The sequence below is a fragment of the Callospermophilus lateralis genome, chromosome 11 (assembly GCF_048772815.1).
Source record: "Callospermophilus lateralis isolate mCalLat2 chromosome 11, mCalLat2.hap1, whole genome shotgun sequence".
NCBI lineage: Eukaryota > Metazoa > Chordata > Mammalia > Rodentia > Sciuridae > Callospermophilus > Callospermophilus lateralis.
Genome location: NC_135315.1, coordinates 89,947,991 through 89,965,508, shown reverse-complemented (window position 1 = coordinate 89,965,508; position 17,518 = coordinate 89,947,991). Strand labels below are relative to the sequence as shown.

Below are 17,518 nucleotides of genomic sequence, written 5' to 3'. Positions count from 1 at the left end.
AAACTAAAAGACCTGATATTGCAGATGAAAGAGTCCTTTGTTTGTTCTGACTTAACAATACCCTATCACCCACTACTTCCTCCCCAAGGCTTAGCTCCAGGAATTGCTCCAACAAACAGCAAGTTTCCCCCCTCACCCTATTTCCCAAAGGACTCACCCACACTCTAAGCTCAATCATCTCCTATGCTGAACATGATCACACCTTTTTACAAGAGCATCACTTTCCAAATAACTGCAAATCTCTGACAACCATGACTGCTTCATGTGTCATTTGTCTCTCTAAAGGAAATTAGGGTACTAGTAAAGCATAATGAGCTCTCTAAAATACTAGCTAAATGAGATTACCTCAGCTCTTCAAACCTGATCCTAGGTAGAGGCCTACTGATATGATTACACTATGATGCATCCTTCTCCATAAGTGAGACTCTGCAAATACTTATTGACTAAGAGTAGAAACAGCAGTTATGATAAACCATCCATTCAGTCCTATAAGTGATGAAGGACATAGAGCAGGTTTTATATGGGACAAACACTAAGTATAAGGTGATTTTGAATTATTTTAATGATATTAAGATTGTGGAAATTGTGCCTAAAATAATTGAGTTTTGTTATAAATGATGAAAATTCAAATTATGTAATTAAAACAACTTTAGAAAATACATTACTGCATATTAGCTCAATTTAAAATTTGTCAAGTTTGATTACTGAAGACATTTGTGTATATATGTAAGCACTTGATCAACTACACTAATGCATAATTATTAAAAACACTAGAGATGAGCTAACAGAAAAATACAGGTTCTTCGGTTTCAAATCAAATCATACCTGACATACAAGAAAAAGGCAGTTTATGTTACTGCTAAAATGGGAAAGACTATAAATCTTTCATAATAAAGGTGGTGACAATCCCAGCTTACACTTGTTACTAATCATGTGCCAAGCATTATTAACTGAGTATTAACCTATTTTCTTATCTGCAATATGGTATATTATATATCTCATAAGGATGTGTGAGGATTAAACCAGAAATGCAAAACTTCAGGAGTGGCAATATGTAAGTGACCAATAAATAGTTCCTATTGTTACCATTTCTGACAGTGCAACCAGTTCCCCAGGTTTATTGTGACCACCCCAAATAAGATTGAGGCTGGTAGAGAGAGAAGCTTCAAGGACAAGACCCACTACTTGTGCAGGGAATGAACACAAGAGTGTATTTGACCTTATGACCTTAGGGCTTTGTTATTAAGAGCCCACATTCTCTCAAATCATAGGTATTAGATATGAAATTCAATTTTAGAGTCAAATAAAAATGTGATCTTGACTTTGAAAGAAAAATAGAAAGTACCTTGGGCTATGGTGAATGAGGAAACCCAAGTTCCAACTTAAGGTAGCTATTACCATTATGCCCTCATTCTGAAGCTTGGAGAGTTGCAAATGATGGCATGTCCAATATCTTCTTTGACCAGAGTGTTATAAGACTTCTCAAAAACAACTTAAATACTAGTCTGGAGACCAGAGCACAAAAATAGATAAGAGAAATAGGTAGAGAATGATGTATCCAAGGTCCCTTAGTGCAACGCAAACAACACAAAAGAGGAGGAATGAGTTGTATACATAACCAGGGAATCTGCTTTGGAGGTCACTGTATGCTGAGCTTCCATCAGAGAGATGATAAGTGAAGTGGGCTTAAGTAGCTGTGGCTAATTTAACTAGATGTAGAACATTATGTCTTCAAAATGTAATGGAAGGTTTGGAGCATATAATGTGGAAAAAGGAGATTCAGATAACATAACCTTATAAATGACTAATCATTCTGTGAGTTTTCCCCACCAAAGATGGCTATTTATCTTCACAATAAAGAGTCACGATGCATCTTGAAAACAAAAAGACTATTAATTAAGGATGATAACCGTCCATAACAGCAATCCTTAGAATAAATTTTTAAAGTTAGAAGAGCCTTTTCACATGAATAATCGCTCCTTAAAATCCCCTGGATTTTTCTACTACAATGTGGCCACAAGAAGCCTCAATTTTTTTTTTAATTTATCATTTTAAGAATTAAATACAGCAGAATCAAATGTAAGTTATTGGAAAAATAAAAAAAGTACCTTGGTCTATGGTGAATGAGGAAACCCAAGTTCCAACTTAAGGCAGCTACTACTATGCTGTAGAACTGCCACAGGGATGGCTGGCCCCAAAAGGAAGCCTATTAATATTAAAAGAAGCTATAGACCTGCATTCTTATTTAAAAGTATAATTTCAAAACCTAACCCCCACATAAATATTAAGGAGGCTAAAACAAAAAACTCTTGGCAAGCCATTTTCCAAGACCCTGGGTTTACAAATTCTATGCCCAACCACACTAGCATTTTAATGGCCTTCATAATCTTCTCAGGTCGTAATTTTTCCCTACAATTTTGCTTTCTGAAATTTGCCTCAGCTTATGGAACCAGAAAAAATGAAGCATAAAAATGTTAAAAAAATACACTTTCTGTATTTTCATTTTCTTGACCCAATTTAGGAGAAATTCCCAAAACAGGCACTGGAGAGTAAATCAAAGTAGTACTATACCTAAAACTCAAACTCCTTAACAATAAGTTTTATTTCAATTAAAATATTTCTATAACAACTTCTGATCAGAAATACATTAACTGAAAATAACTCACTTGTAATGAAAAGCAGACTGTTAAGGCTAATAAATATTTTTCTTTATTTCTTTTTTTTTCATTTTTTTCCTGGTACCAGGGATTGAATCCAAAGTACTCAACCACTGGGCCACATCCCCAGCCACCCCCCTCGTTTATAAATTTTGAGACAGCGTCTTGCTAAGTTACAGAGGCTACATTTGAAATTGTGATCCTCTCGATTCAGCCTCTTGAGCAGCTGGGATTACAGGTGTGTGCCACCCTGTGCAGCAATCCTTGCTTTTTACAAACCACTGTATCTTGTATTTTTAAAAGAATTCTTGAACCTTTAGAATCCTTAGCCAAGGACAATGAAAGAAAACACTATCCTATGGTTTCTGATCGATGCTTTAATTTGGATTTAGCTCATCAACGGTGTAGTATGTTTGTTATATTCTCCTTAATACTTCTTCTGATGTTATACTGACAGTTTGACCAAATGAGTTAAAAAATATCCTGAAGTAATATTTGACTGTATTTAATAAATTTACAATCACTAGTGCTTAACATATTATTTATAATATTAGCTATTTTACAGGTCCCCATCTAAAACAATCTACTGATGGAAAAAACAAATGCTGCCAATGGTTATACTTCCTCTTCTCCACAGCTTCAACTGTGCCTGAAGACTCCTTCCACCAAGTTGCAGATTATATGCATACTAAATAATTTTCCCTATCTTATTTTTGTTCTTATTTTTGATGACTCTAAAGTCACTGACCCTGTCTTCTGTCGTCTCATTTTTGGGATGTCCACCCCCACTTGCCTCCTTAACTGCCAATTTACTTCAACCAGGATCCAGGAAAATACCTGAGTATTTGCCTGAGTATTGAAGATGCAAGTGTTCTAACAATCAACGTTCTCCTGGAGGCCCAAAGAAAACTAGTATAGTAATAGCCGCATGGGTCAATTAAGGGATTTAGGCATTTGTTTCTCATCTGTCTCATGGGATAATGCTATCATTAGTGAATTAAGTATGATAATGTATTTAAAGTGTGCAATGCACAGACAATAGAGAATAATGGTGCTATTGGCTAATACCGGTTATCCCACTCCTATCAGTGATACTACCACCACCAACAACCATTTAGCATCTAAATCAGAGGCAGCTATTTCCTACTAGAGCAGAAAGGACTTTAAATCGAAATACCACACAAGATACAGGAGTCTGTTTGTACTGCAACCCAGCACTATTAGGAGTTTGTAATAACCACTGTAATAATTCATTTTATCTTTCAATGCAATATCACTTACAAAGTCCGAGGAGTCACAAAATCAAGGATCCTCTACATTGTGAATACACAATGGAAAAATGAGACACAGAAAGAGAATGTGAGGAAGGGGCACGCATATTTTAAAATAACCCTATTTCCACTTAGCAGGTGCAACAACAACAAAATAAATCCCAAACTCCAGCAGCACAAACGGATGTTTCCTAAGGAAAACAAAAGGCTAGAGATTGTGCGGAAAGCTTAACAAAAGTAAGTCTGGATGTCTGTAAAGGATCATTCTCAAACAAACTCCATGGGAACTAGTCAGACGCCACCCCACCCCATCATTCCCGAATCCCAATCTCGAAGCCCTGACAAAAAGTTGAGAGAGAATCCGCTGCAGCACAGATCCTGTGGCACACCACAGCACTAGCAAAGAAACGCGGGAACACAATGCAGAAGCAGCTTACAATAGTGGGAAAACAGGAGGAGGCACCCAGCTGGCCGCAGCCCCCTGGGGAGCTGGGTGTCGGGAGGAGTTGGGCGCAGCTCCACGACTGGGAGGCAAAGTCCTGGGGAAAGGGAGGAGGTCCGGTGTACGGCCTCATAGGGACCCTGGCGCATTGCAAGACAAACGCCCCACACTCACAATTCTGCCATCCACGCTCCTTCCTGCAGCTCCCTCCAGTTCTCCTTAGTGGCTCCACGGAACCCGACAAGCAACAGCACCCACACTGTCAAGGAAACCTCTAGAATGCGCCTGGATCGCCTCACGTCCACCCTTGGGACAGAGCCGCGACCCGCCTTGTGCTCATGCGCACAGGGGTGCAGCGCGTGCACTCCACCAGCAGAATCCAGGTTGGAGCCAGGAGGGAACTAGGTAGCGGGCTAACCCCAGTGCGCAGGACAGAAAAGCAATGCCTTACCCCGACTGCGGTGTGGCGCATCCAATCCCTGGAAAAGTTCAAAACTGGGCGTGGGGCACTGCCTTACCCCGCCTTTGTGCTGCTGGTCCACCCCGCTAAAAGTCCGAAACTGGGCGTGGGGCAGTGCCTTACCCCGCCTCCGGTGCGGGGAAAGTCTGAAACTGGGCGTGGGGCGGTGCCGCTGGTCCAACCCGTGAAATGTCCCAACCTGGGCGTGGGGCGCTGCCTTACCCCTCCTGCAGTTCGGCCGGTGTACCACAGGAAAACTACCAACCTGGGCGGGTGGCGGTGCCCTACACCACTTGCTATGCTTTGGTCCACCCCGCCAAAGTCCCAACCTTTGCGGGGGCGGTGCCGTAACCCTCCTGAGGTGCAGCTGGTCTGACACTGGAAAAGTGGGAAACTGGTCGTGGGGTACTGCCTTACCCCGCCCGTGTTCCGCTGCTCCAACCCCCGAAAAGTCCGAAGCTGGGCATAAGGCGCAGTGGGACCCACCTTCACTGAAAAATGGCTGGCACCAGGGTTTTATCGCCAGACGTTTGGCATTTAACAATTGCTAAAACTCATTGTTAAGATGATTTTTGCAATACGTCTCTGTGTCCTCTTCTTCGATTCCTTGCATTACCCAAATGTCCGTCTTTGTTTTCATGTTTCATTGATTTTTTAAAAATATATTTTTTAGTTGTAGATAGGCACAATGTGTTCGTTTGTTCATTTATTTATTTTTATGTGGTGCTGAGGATTGAACCCAGTGCCTCATGCAAGCCCTTTACCACCGAGCCACAACACCACCCCTGTTTCATTGATTTTGTTGTAATTAAAGAGAGCAGATGTCGACAGCACTGAAAATATTGATTGACCCTTCTGAGGGATAATAAAATGAGAAGGTGCAGAAGTAACATTGTGGAGTACCCTTTCTGCTATCTAAAGCGTGGTCTTTGTCCCCATTGCTATCCAATAAAGATAGCAGGGTTTGAGAAAAATGGGGAAAAGAGTTTTATTGTTTTGCTAGCTAAGGAGAAACATGGCGGACTCCTGTTCCAGAGGGTGTGATTCTCTCTTCCTTGAGGAATACAGGGCTGTTAAGAGGAAAACGGAGGCTAGCATTCAAATATGATGGGTAGATATAATTAGTGGGCATCTATTGGGTGTCCTTGACAGCTGTTCCTGGAATTCCTAGATTTGAGATAAAAAACCCTGTTTTTATGGCTACTAGTTTTCATGTAAGCTACTAGTTTTCCTGTAAGAATGGTTTCTGCTTTACTCCATAAGTTTTGCAACCTTGCATTTTCACTTTCATTTATTTCCAGGTTCTTTGCAGTTTTTTAGTTGAAGTTCCTCCTTGAAAATGGAACCTACATCATAAAAGACAAGCAATCTCAACCCAATAATCTACCCTTCTAACATACAAAAAAGGAAAAGGCAAACCAGAAATCTAAGGAAAACAAAGGAAGGAAACAATAAAGTGAGAACAGACATTAATAAAATAGAAAATAGAACTTCAAAAAAATATAGATAAAACCAAACATTTAAAAAAAACCCTTTGAGAGGAACAATGAGTATCAAAATAATCAATATAACTAAGATGAAATCACTGGAAAAACACTGAGATAAATAAAAATGAAAAGATTTAAATTACTAAGTTTGAATGACTCATGACCAATGATACATAAGCACTCTACCACTGAGGATGAAGGGTACCCCTTCACTTCGGTATTTTATTTTGAGACCAGGTATTCCTTGAGACCAGACTAGCCACAAGTTTGCAATCCTCCTGCCTCAGACTCTCAATGAGCTGAGACTACAGGCATATACCCACATGCCCTGGAAAAACCAATGTTATTTTGATACCAACCACCTCAAAAGACCTTTAATTATGGGGAAAAATAACTATCAACAAATGTGTTTCATAAATACTGTCTCAAAAAAATGGGGGTAGCAAGGCTGGGGATGTGGCTCAGTGGTTAAGTACCCCTGGGTTCAATACGTGGTACCAAAACACCAAAACTAGCAAAAATAAAATAAAAGGTTGAGTCACCACTGTATAAATGGAAGTTTAGTTCAGTACATACTGTACTCTTGTCCATTGCAACAGTGTATTATTTATTAAGATCTATCAATACTCCTAAACATCTGGGTTTGTTTCAATTTTAGAGTGGCTGACCCTGTCTCTGACCCAGGGAGAACACGAGGAAATGAACTGGCCCCTCAGCAGCTGTTAATTTGAAGGACAAGGTGTACTAGACATTTCTAAATCATAAAAATGTATTATAAATATAAATTTTCTATCAGATAGTAGCAATTTGGCCAGATAGAAAGGGCAATGAGAACCGATATCACATCAAAGCTAAGAGGGCAGGCTAAGGTTGGACAGACTTGGATTAGATTTCAGCATTTTACTATTTCTGTGATCATGAGCACATTACCTAGTTGTTCTAGATACTGTGGTATCCTGTACAGAGTCCTCTCCTAAAAGATCCACATCCTTCTTGCAGCTGCTGGGAATATCAGCCAGTGTTAGAATACACTAGGATTGTTCTTGGCATTAGGAAATTTCTTGCTGCAATTGGCTGTGGACCCAGGGGGAAGTTTCTTAGTCCTGGTCACTTAAAATGCAAGCTCTACTTCCAGCAATAGGCAGGCAGCTTGAATATACTGATTTGCCATTGTAGAAGGGCGATTGAAGCACAAATAAGAGTTCAAATTATTTTTTCACCTAAAACAATTGATATTATTAATGCTATAACTTTTAAATTTGTTCCATCATTGACTGGATATAACATGCCAAAGATCAAGGGGATGAGCATGCAGAAAAAGGGATGCCTTCAGCCTTCACAGAAACAACACTGTATTTCATTGGTTCAAGATACGCCTAATGAACTATGAACCTCTAATAGCCATGGAGGGAAGAGGCTTTCCAAAGCCCAGATACTAATGTAGCCTGATAAAATCTGGAGGAGATCAAATTTGCAGAATACCTCAAGCATGACTTAAGATTTAAATCCTCTTAAAAGAAGCACTTCAAATTATGCCAATGGGTGTATGCCCAGTTGCACTGAAAATGTTTGAGTTCTTAAGGAGAAAGGGTATTAAGAGTTTCTGGCATGTCAAACAATAGATAATGTTTCATTCCTTTATATTCTATAATGAGTGTGTGTCATCCCAGCCTTCCTCTGACTGTAATTCATGCATTCTTAAAAACTTATTAGAATGCATTGAATCAGAGCACTGTAGACAACAAAAGTAGAGACAACATTTGACAGCAAACCAAATAATGTTAATTTTTTTTTTTGTATTTTCCCCCATGGCACATGTAAATAAAATGTCAGACACCCATAAGTTTTTATGTAAAATTATTCATAAAGGGAGGTGATGTCTCAGGCTCTGATAAGTTACTACCACAGCGAATTAACTCACTGCCACATGTTGCCTGTGAAGGGTTGTTCCTTCCCTAAGTGTCATGTCACATTAGCAAACATTTCAATACATATTGTTCACCATTAAACATGAGACTCATGTAAATTGCCATAATTAAAATTTAGGTCTTTCACAGCAAAAATATTAAGGCTTTTCCATGGTCAACTTCATTTTTCCCCATGGGAAAAAGATATGAGAGTAAGATGTAGGGTAATTGTCCTGAAATTTGGAGGTTGGATCTTAGAGAATTATCCATCAATGAACAAGTCACATCTATTGAATAAGGAGGGTGGAACATCACAATCTTCTAAAGAAGTTAGGAAAGACTATACAGGTTTCCCAATTATCTACAGCGCCACATAATAGAATGTTGATGTGAATTGAGGAGATACTGGGGAGATGCAGAGGTGATACCTTGACTGCTTTCTTAATACTTGGAATTAGGGATTTTCCTTTTCACTTCCAATTTTGAAGTAGAGTAATAAAGATTAAGGCCACAGCCAAATGTAGCATGTTACAGGATATGTTTTCAATAACTAGTCTTATTTTCAGTCCATTCAAAAACAATGTATTAAGTATTGCCTTATTTGTTTTTGTAGCAGGGATTGAACTCAGGGATCCTTAAGTTCATTGTCCTGGTATCTTAATATTACCAAAATTTTGAGGTAAAGTGAGAATTTAGTGTCAGTATTTGAAAAGCCAACTCTGGGTCCTTAAAGATAGTATTTAATTTGTAATTTAAAAAATAACAGTTCTAACATTACTGGAACCCAAATCACACTGATTAAAATGTACAAATGAAAATTGTAAATATATGATATAAAAATAATTTATGTTCAATTTCCAAAGTTATTGGAAATTTTAGAGAGTGTTCATTCACTTGCTTCTGGGCTAATAATGGTTTTCTCCAAATACAACAAAAGAAAAAGTACCCTTGCTTTTTTTTCCAACTCTTTAAAATACATTTATTTCTTTATTTGTTTGTTTATTTATTTACTTATTAATCATGTGGTGCTGAGGATTGAACCCAGGGCCTCAAGTGTGCTAGGAGAGTCCTCTACCACTGAGTCACAACAGCACCCTCCCTTACTTTTAAATTTCCAGTAAAATGGTACAAAATTTAACCAAGGAATACAGGGACAATCTTCCTGTCTTAGACATACAATTTTGAGATTAGGATTTCATTGAGACTATAACTTTAGAGATACTTTATCCACAACAAAAGTGTTTTATATATAACAGAACAAATGAAAGTTATAGTAATAGTTAAAGTTATAGTTCCTAGTAAGGGAAATTAATTCTAAATATTTTAAGCAGTAATGAAATGTATCAAATGTTATTGGTAGCACAAGAGTCTTCAGGAGGAGCAGAACATCAGTTTTTAAGGTCATAAGACCCAGAGATATGTGCAAATGCTACCAGAAGATGGGTCCCAGTGGAGTCACCAAATGGCATTGTCACTGCAGCTCATGGCTGACCCAGATAGTTTTTTGGAAGCTTGTCTTTGTTCTGAGGTGATGCATGAGTGTGTCTTATTAGAATACCCTGTGTCACTCACTGGTTCCAACTTAAGGGGGAGGTAGGAGAAGGTGTCTGACTCTGTCACAGGAAGGACTGGAATCAAAAGTTGGAGAATTTCCCAGCACAGGAAGAGTGTTCAAAAAAGGCAGGCAACCCCAGTAGGTTAACAATCTACACCAGGGGGACTTGAATCAAGTGACTTTCCTCCTAACATCCCTAAACCCTTTCCTTCTCTCTAAGAAGTGTAATGCCTGGTAATACTGAGATGACTTACCTCCAACAACTTAAGAATTTTTTAGAGTTCAATCACCTTTAAAATTCTAGGTCATTTTTTAGACAGTGATTCAATAGGACAGAACAAAGCCCATTTAGCTGCAGAAGAAGAAATTTAAAACTTCAGGTATTCCAGACCTTTTAAGTGGAATTTAAGCTCTTCTGCATCTGCCCCACCTCACTTTTTTTCCATAACAGTTTTGATTTTCTTCTTTACATTTTTACTTAGGGTTTAGTGATAATGGTGTACTAACAGTAATCTTCCAGATCTCTTGTCAATTGATATTTCCATAATTCACAAAAAAACATTTAAAAGAAAAATATAAGTGAGTGAAGGAACACTGAATTAGGTTAATATGCTTGTAAAAGTTATTTGAAAAAGTAAATGATAACAATTCTTGTTATAATAATACAGAATAGATTTTATTAATGCACAATAAAATGGATTTATTAACCAAATGATGAGAATTCAGAGATACTATGAATTGTATACAGTTGTATATGATAAATGAACTAGAAATTTGATGGCCTTAGTTTGGGTTCCCCACTGACAGACAAGGATTCAAATAAGAGCAAAAAGAAAAGACACAAGAAAGGTGTGGAGAGCAATGACAGAGAGTGGGAGAGTAGTGAATGAGATTGTGGGTCTCTAATGACTTCATGTCTGTGGCATGTCTGCTGCCTGGTGATGGCCCACCCTGAGAGGCTCTGTGCAAGAGTCCTATCAGCTTTGACCTTATTCTCAGGTGCATACCTCCTAGGGATAGAAGAATTCTGAGCAGTCAGGACAACCACAATATCTCACCAGTACTGCTACTCCTCAGCATGCCTGCTTAACCATAACTTTAGACACTGGGCTTCTTGACTGCTGTCCAAAGCTCCTAATGTTGATTGAACATTGCAACTGTGGTAAAGCTACATAGATGGTTCTTGTCCTGTAACTTTCTTGAGCACAAAACATAATGCTTCTATGGTCTTTAACTTGATGAAGAGACATATATAAATAAAACTTGCTGGAAAAGCCATTTAGATACTGCTTCTTCATCAGGGAGAAGCACTCCACATGACCCAAGCTATTTTTCTAAGCAGCTGAATTCACAATAGCTAAGCCATGGAACCAACCAAGGTGTACTTCAACAGATGAATGGATAAAGAAAATGTGTTACATATATATGATGGAATATTATCCATAAATAAGAATAAAATTATGACATTTGCCAGTAAATGGGTGGAACTGGAGACTGTCATGCTAAGTAATAAGCCAATTCTAAAAAGCCAAAGGCTGAATGTTCTTTCTCTGATATGCAGATACTGACTCACAATAGGTGGCATGGAGGAGTGGAGGTCCACAGTATTGGAGAGGGGAAATGGGGAAAGAGTTGGGATTGGGAATGGGAAATACAGTATAATGAATCAGACATAACTTTCCTACGTTCATATATGAATACATGGCCAGTGTAACTCTACATCATATAGAATCACAAAAATGGGAATTTGTACTCCGTGTGTATATGGTATGTCAAAATGCATTCTACTATAATACCTAACTAAAAAGAACAAATTTTAAAAAATTAAAAATCTTGCATTCTATGCTTGGTTAACATTTCTCAGGGGGTTAATCTTCAACACTGGAGGAACGTGGACCTGTTCCTGATGTCCAAGACTGGCATAAAAACCATTATGTCCATATGAGAGAGATGTAGAAGGGCATGGCCAGGCAGGGCAAGATGCCAAGTGAAGAAGTCATGGGTGGGTGCAGACCAGAGCAGCATGGAGAAGGTCCTCCAAAGAGATCAACTTGTGGGTTGATGAAAAGTGCTTATGAGCACAAGAAGGGAACCTAGTCAGATAGTTACTTCCGTATTCATGCATCTAAGTGGGGTATCCAAGAAAACAACTGAAATAGAGGCATGGACAACTGTGAGGTCAAAAATGAACAACAGAGAGAAAAGAATGGAAAGCAGAGAAGATAAGAAAAGGAGAAATTCAAGAATCTATAAAAAGAACACTCCAAAATTTCTGACTCTAGACCACTCTCTTCAGAGAAGTCTATTGCTGTCACTTGCAATAAGTCTCTGTGTCCTGTTCTTCAATTCCTTGCTGCACAGAGTCCATGAACCCAAGATGTCAAGGGAGTAACACATATAGCCCAGTGGTATCCTTTAGAAGGAGATAACTGGAGTGGAGTGAGTTTAGGGGGAAGTTGAGATGAAAAATGTAATCACAACTATTTTCACTTAATTGGTGGGGATAGTGCACATTTTGGTGTGCATTTGTATCCCCAAATGTTTGGGTGTGAAGTGTTACTTATTATAGTCCTACCAGTCTCATATCATTTTGAAATTCTAATCTAGGATCTTTGTACCTACTCTATTTTTTAAGAGAAAAACATATATCTGAAAGTGCACAAAATACACTGATCTTAAAAGTGCAGCACCATGGTTGTTTACCTATGCATACACCTACATAATCATGCTTTATACCAAGAAAGAAGGAAATGTAGTTGGGATAATTTTCTGATGATACACCTTAGGTGGCTTATTTCATTTTAATTAATTAATTAATTAATTTTTGGTAGCAGGGATTAAACCCACAGGTGCTTAACCACTGAGCAACAATTCTGGCCCTTTTCATATTGAGACAGCTCTGGATAAATTGGTTAGGGCCTTTAATAGTTGCTGAGCCTGGCTTTGAGTTGTGATCCTCCTGTCCTCAACATCCTCACACACTGAAATTACAAGTATGGGCTACCATACAGGATCACGTGGCTTATTTTAAAACTGACATGGTTTTTCCTTCTTCCAACTCTATCTTTAACATAAGGAAACAAGATTAACATTTTCCCAGTCTCAGGCTAAGCTATCATGCTATTCACTGGAAGATTGTCACTGCCCACAAGAAGAAAGAGAATCTCAACCTTATGAATTCCAGCAACAGTTGTCAAGGACACACAATAGATGCTCATTAATTATATCTACCCATGACATTTGAAAGTTAGCCCCCATTTTCCTCTTAACAGCCCTGTATTCCCCAAGGCAGAGAGAATCACATCCTCTGGGACAGGAGTCCCCCATGTTTCTCCTTAGCTAGCAAAACAATAAAACCCTTTTCCCAATTTTTCTCAAACCCTGCCATCATTATTGGATAGGCAATGGGGACAAAGACCACACTTTAGGTAGCAGAAATTGTACTCAATACTGTTCCTTCTGCACCTTCTCATTTTAAAATCCCTCAGAAGAGGCAATCAGAATTTTCAGTGCTATCAAAATCTGCTCCCTTTAATTACAACAAAATCAATGAAACAGGGCTGGTGACCAAGGGCTGGTCTCCAGGGGGGACTGCCTTCTCCCCTGGGTGTGGGGGGGGTGCTCCCTCCCACACACCCAGGTCAGAGGGGCCTCCCCTGGGAGGGGGGAGTGCCCTCTCCCCAGAGTGAGGGGGAAGCTCCCCCACACACACCCAGGTCAGAGTGGCATCCTCCCTAGATGCGGGAGTGACCCTCTGCCCTGGGTGCCATGGAGAGTTTCCCCGGAAACCCAGGTCTTAGGGGCCTCCCCCCTGGAAGAGGGGGTGCCCCTCTTCTTTGGGTGCACTTGGGAGCTCTCCCGGACACCCAGGTCCGAGGGGCCTCCTCCTGATGGGGGAGTGCCCTCTCCCCTCGGTGCGGCGTGGATGGGGGAGCTCCGCCCCCCCCACCCCGACACCCAGGTCCAAGAGGCCTCCCCCCCAGAAGGGGGACTGCCCTCTCCCATAGGTGGCGCGGAGCTCCCTCCCACACACACCCAGGTCAGAGGGGCCTCCCCCCTGGAGAGGGGAGTGCTTTCTCCCCTGGGTGCCGGGGGAGCTCCACCCCCTGACACCCAAGTCAGAGGGGCCTTCCTTCCGGAGGGGGGTGGACCCATGTGCCCTGGGTGCGCTGGAGAGCTCCCCCCAACACCCAAGTTAGAGGGGCATTGTCCCTGGAGTGGGGAGTGCACCTCTGCCCTGGGTGCCGAGGGGGGAAGCTCCTCCCACCTCTGACACCCAGGTTAGAGGGGCCTCCCCCTTGGAGGGGGTTGTGCCCTCTCCCCTGGGTGTGGAAAGGGGGAGCTCTGTCCACCTCTCCTAGGTTAGAGGGGCCTTACCCCTGGAGGGGGATGTGCCCTATTCCCTGAGTGCCCTCTCCCCTGGGTGCGGCGGGGGGGGGGGGGGAGCTCAACCCCACACCCAGGTTCGAAGGGTCTCCCCCCCAGAGTAGGGAGTGCCCTCTCACCTGGGTACAGGTAGGTGGAGCCCCCCCCGACCCTGACACCCAGGTCCGAGGGGCCTCCCTCCCCGAGGGGGGAGTGTCCTATCCCCTGGGTGCAGAGGTGGGGAAGTTCTCCCACCCACCCCGACACCCAGGTCTGAGTGGGCTGCGGATGAGTTAAGGCCTGGACAGCACTCAACCAAGATGGGTGGTCCTCTCAGGTACTGTGCTGGCGGTGGGCCTGAGGATGGCAGGCCGGGCATAGGAGCCACGAGTGTCTGGGGAGGCATAGTAGCTGCAGCACAAAAGTGGCTTTAGTAAAAGAAGGAATAAGGGTAAGTGATTCTAAGACATACTTATAATGACAGAATCTCTAAAAAAAATTGAACACTTAAAATTCCATGAACTTAAATATTTTGGATCATTCATCTTCTCCCTAGCTACGCTAAACATACTCATTGCATTGAAGTAAGATTGCCACACATTATGTCCTTCATTTAGGATGAATTAAATGAAATTACCTGGCACATCTGACACTGTGGTTGGAATATGTTCTCTCCACAGTTAAGGAGTTAGTAGCATGATGGTCTTAGAAAAGGCTACTTAGGCTGAGGATGTAGCTCAGTGGCAGAGCTCTTGCTTTGTGTGTGTGTGTGTGTGTGTGTGTGTGTGTGTGTGTGTGCAGCCTGGCTTCAATCATCAGCCCAGGTTGGGCAAGCTGCACACTGTGTGAGAATGCGGCATCCCCCTCAACCCTCCTCCAGGGAAGAAGTGGTCTTTTCCAGCTTACCCGACCTACAATCACATGGATCTTAGATTTCCCAACCTCCAGAACCAGGAAAAAATACATTTCTGTTCTTATAAGTTATTCATTTGTGATACACACACACACACACACACACACACACACACACACATACACACAAAAGGTAAGTTTTTAAAAACCCACTATCATTAGCTGATGTAAAATTGAATCATCATTCTTTAATCCATGAAAGCCAATCAGTATTCAATTTCCTTGCTTGTCTCTCTCAATGTTTCTTAACAAGTGTGTGTTGCAGTTGGTTAAGATATCTGATAAGTCTCTTTTCATCTATAGGTTTTTCATTCTTCTGGCTTTTTTTGCCTTATCCCCTCCTTTGTTAAGTGAGGAAGTTGAGTGTTTTACTGTAGATTTTTTATCATTCTATATTTTGTTCATTGTGTTCCTGTGTGCTCATTCACCATGTTTCTCTTCCCTCTGAGTTTCCTGTAAACTATGAGTTAGGTCTTGAGCCTTGATGAAACTTGGCTTATTTTGCAGAGTAGGAAGGTGAAATACTTGGTGGTGTTTGGTTCTGTGTGGAATTTATTGGGAGAATCTGCTTGTCCCTTTCTTATGTTAACCATTCATGATGGTCAGGATTTATTGATATCTTTGATTTGGAGTTGCTCCTATTGATTGTCTGAATAACTGAGTTACAGATATTTAAGACTTTTTTAGTTTACTTGACTAGACAGTACATGAGAATCATTTTAAGTATTCACAGTCAGAATTAAGTTTTGTACTGTTTAGAATGTGTGTAATCATTCTGGAAAATTAGAAAAAAAAATTGATAAAATTTGTTTTCAAAATACCAGCATCTTCTGATGTGTGTATATATTTTTTGTTTCTTTGTTTTGTTGTTATTTTCAGAAAGGATGTTAGAACCTCTCTAATTTGCTGAGGTTGGCCTTGAAATTGTAATCCTTCTGTCTCAGCCTCCTAAACTGTTAGGATTACAGGCGTTCCCCTCTGCACCCAGCATTGTATATTATTTTGCTCACACTAAAAGGAAGATATTTTTGTTGTTTCCTTGCTTGGATTTTAATTTTATTCCTGCTAATTATTTTTGGTACACAGAATAATTAAGAGTTTTGTATTGTAACTTGAAGTTTGAGATTTTTTGAAGAGAGATGATCAGAATCATAAAACTAAATGAAGGACCTCTTATAGAATGATTTATTTCCATTTTCTACTTTACTAACAACCTTGAGAGAAATACAAAGTAAATATGACAGTTTCACCAAAAGTACCCAGTCTTACTGTGTTCAAATTGTGTTCCTTTCAATGAGAAATATGCCTGCCTGAGATTGTACTCCTGGTGTATGGTGTAATTTTTCAAAATTCCTTGAACTAATGTAGTTCTTCTCTAAAGTTATTTCTTGCCGATCTTTCTCTTTTTGTATGCGTGACTTTGTGTAAGAGTTTGACAAATCTTGGCTATTGGTGGTCAGATGCAGCAGATATCACATTTAATAAGTCATCATTGGGATAACGTTTGAATAGCATTCATTTCTTTTTCCTTTTAAGACTTTTAAGAACCCAGTGTAAGTGATGCAGAAGAAAAGAAGATTCAGAATACAGAGGAGGGCATAGGAAAGGGGTGGTGAGGAAGGAGTGGAGAGGCAATAAAGCACACACACACACAAGAACATTTTCTCCCCACATATTAACTTAAAGGAAGGCGTTCTTCCAACACACTGAAGGAAAAGACAAGCCATCTGCTGAACTTTCTATTTGTCCTTCAAACTAAGACTTGTTCTTCTGAGTCCCATCTGAACTTTACACATCTCAGATGACCTGAGGAATCTTGAGCAGTGAGTGATTCTTCCACACTCTATGGTTGATTAGGTATCATTTGGACTGAGTGAATAGATGAGAACATTTGACTTCTCATCTCATCCTCCTTAGTCTAAATGTGTTCCCAATGTTTGTTTTTTAGGTGGTGGAGATAAGCATGGAGGTCCCTTTTAACATTTTCAGCCTGCAGCAATCACGACAGTATATGGCAGGAGGATCTCAGGAGAATAAGAATCATTTTATATCTAGCCTGAATTCCTAGGTAAGTTGTGTGAGGCTTGTGGCTGTCACTCTGTTCATAGTTCCAAGAGATGTGGCACTATGCTTTTATGAAATAGCCAGGTGGTAGCTGTGACCTTAAATGATCTTCATTTCCAATTTTCAGCTTGTGTAGAATATTCTGGGGGCCAGGACTAGAAGTTAGGCAATGTGTGTTGATAGTGGATTTGGGAATCTCATTTACCTGAGACTTTACAATCCCAGCCACCTGAGTTAGAAATCCAGCAGTCACCAGTGATATGTCCATCAACAAGACTTGGTGAAATGCATGGATAGAAATTGAGTGATAGAAATTGATTATGCATTTCTGTTCTCATGCTGATCTTCTGTTCTTTACAAATATTGCCTTGTTTTGTAGCATGAAGTTTGTGGGGGCA

The 17,518-nt window shown here is 40.4% G+C and overlaps 1 pseudogene; it reads right to left on the bottom strand.

Moving 5' to 3' along the window:
- Positions 1–1,550: 1,550 nt before the first annotated feature.
- LOC143411071 (small nucleolar RNA SNORA70) lies at positions 1,551–1,700 on the bottom strand (annotated as a pseudogene).
- Between the last annotated feature and the right edge of the window lie 15,818 nt (positions 1,701–17,518).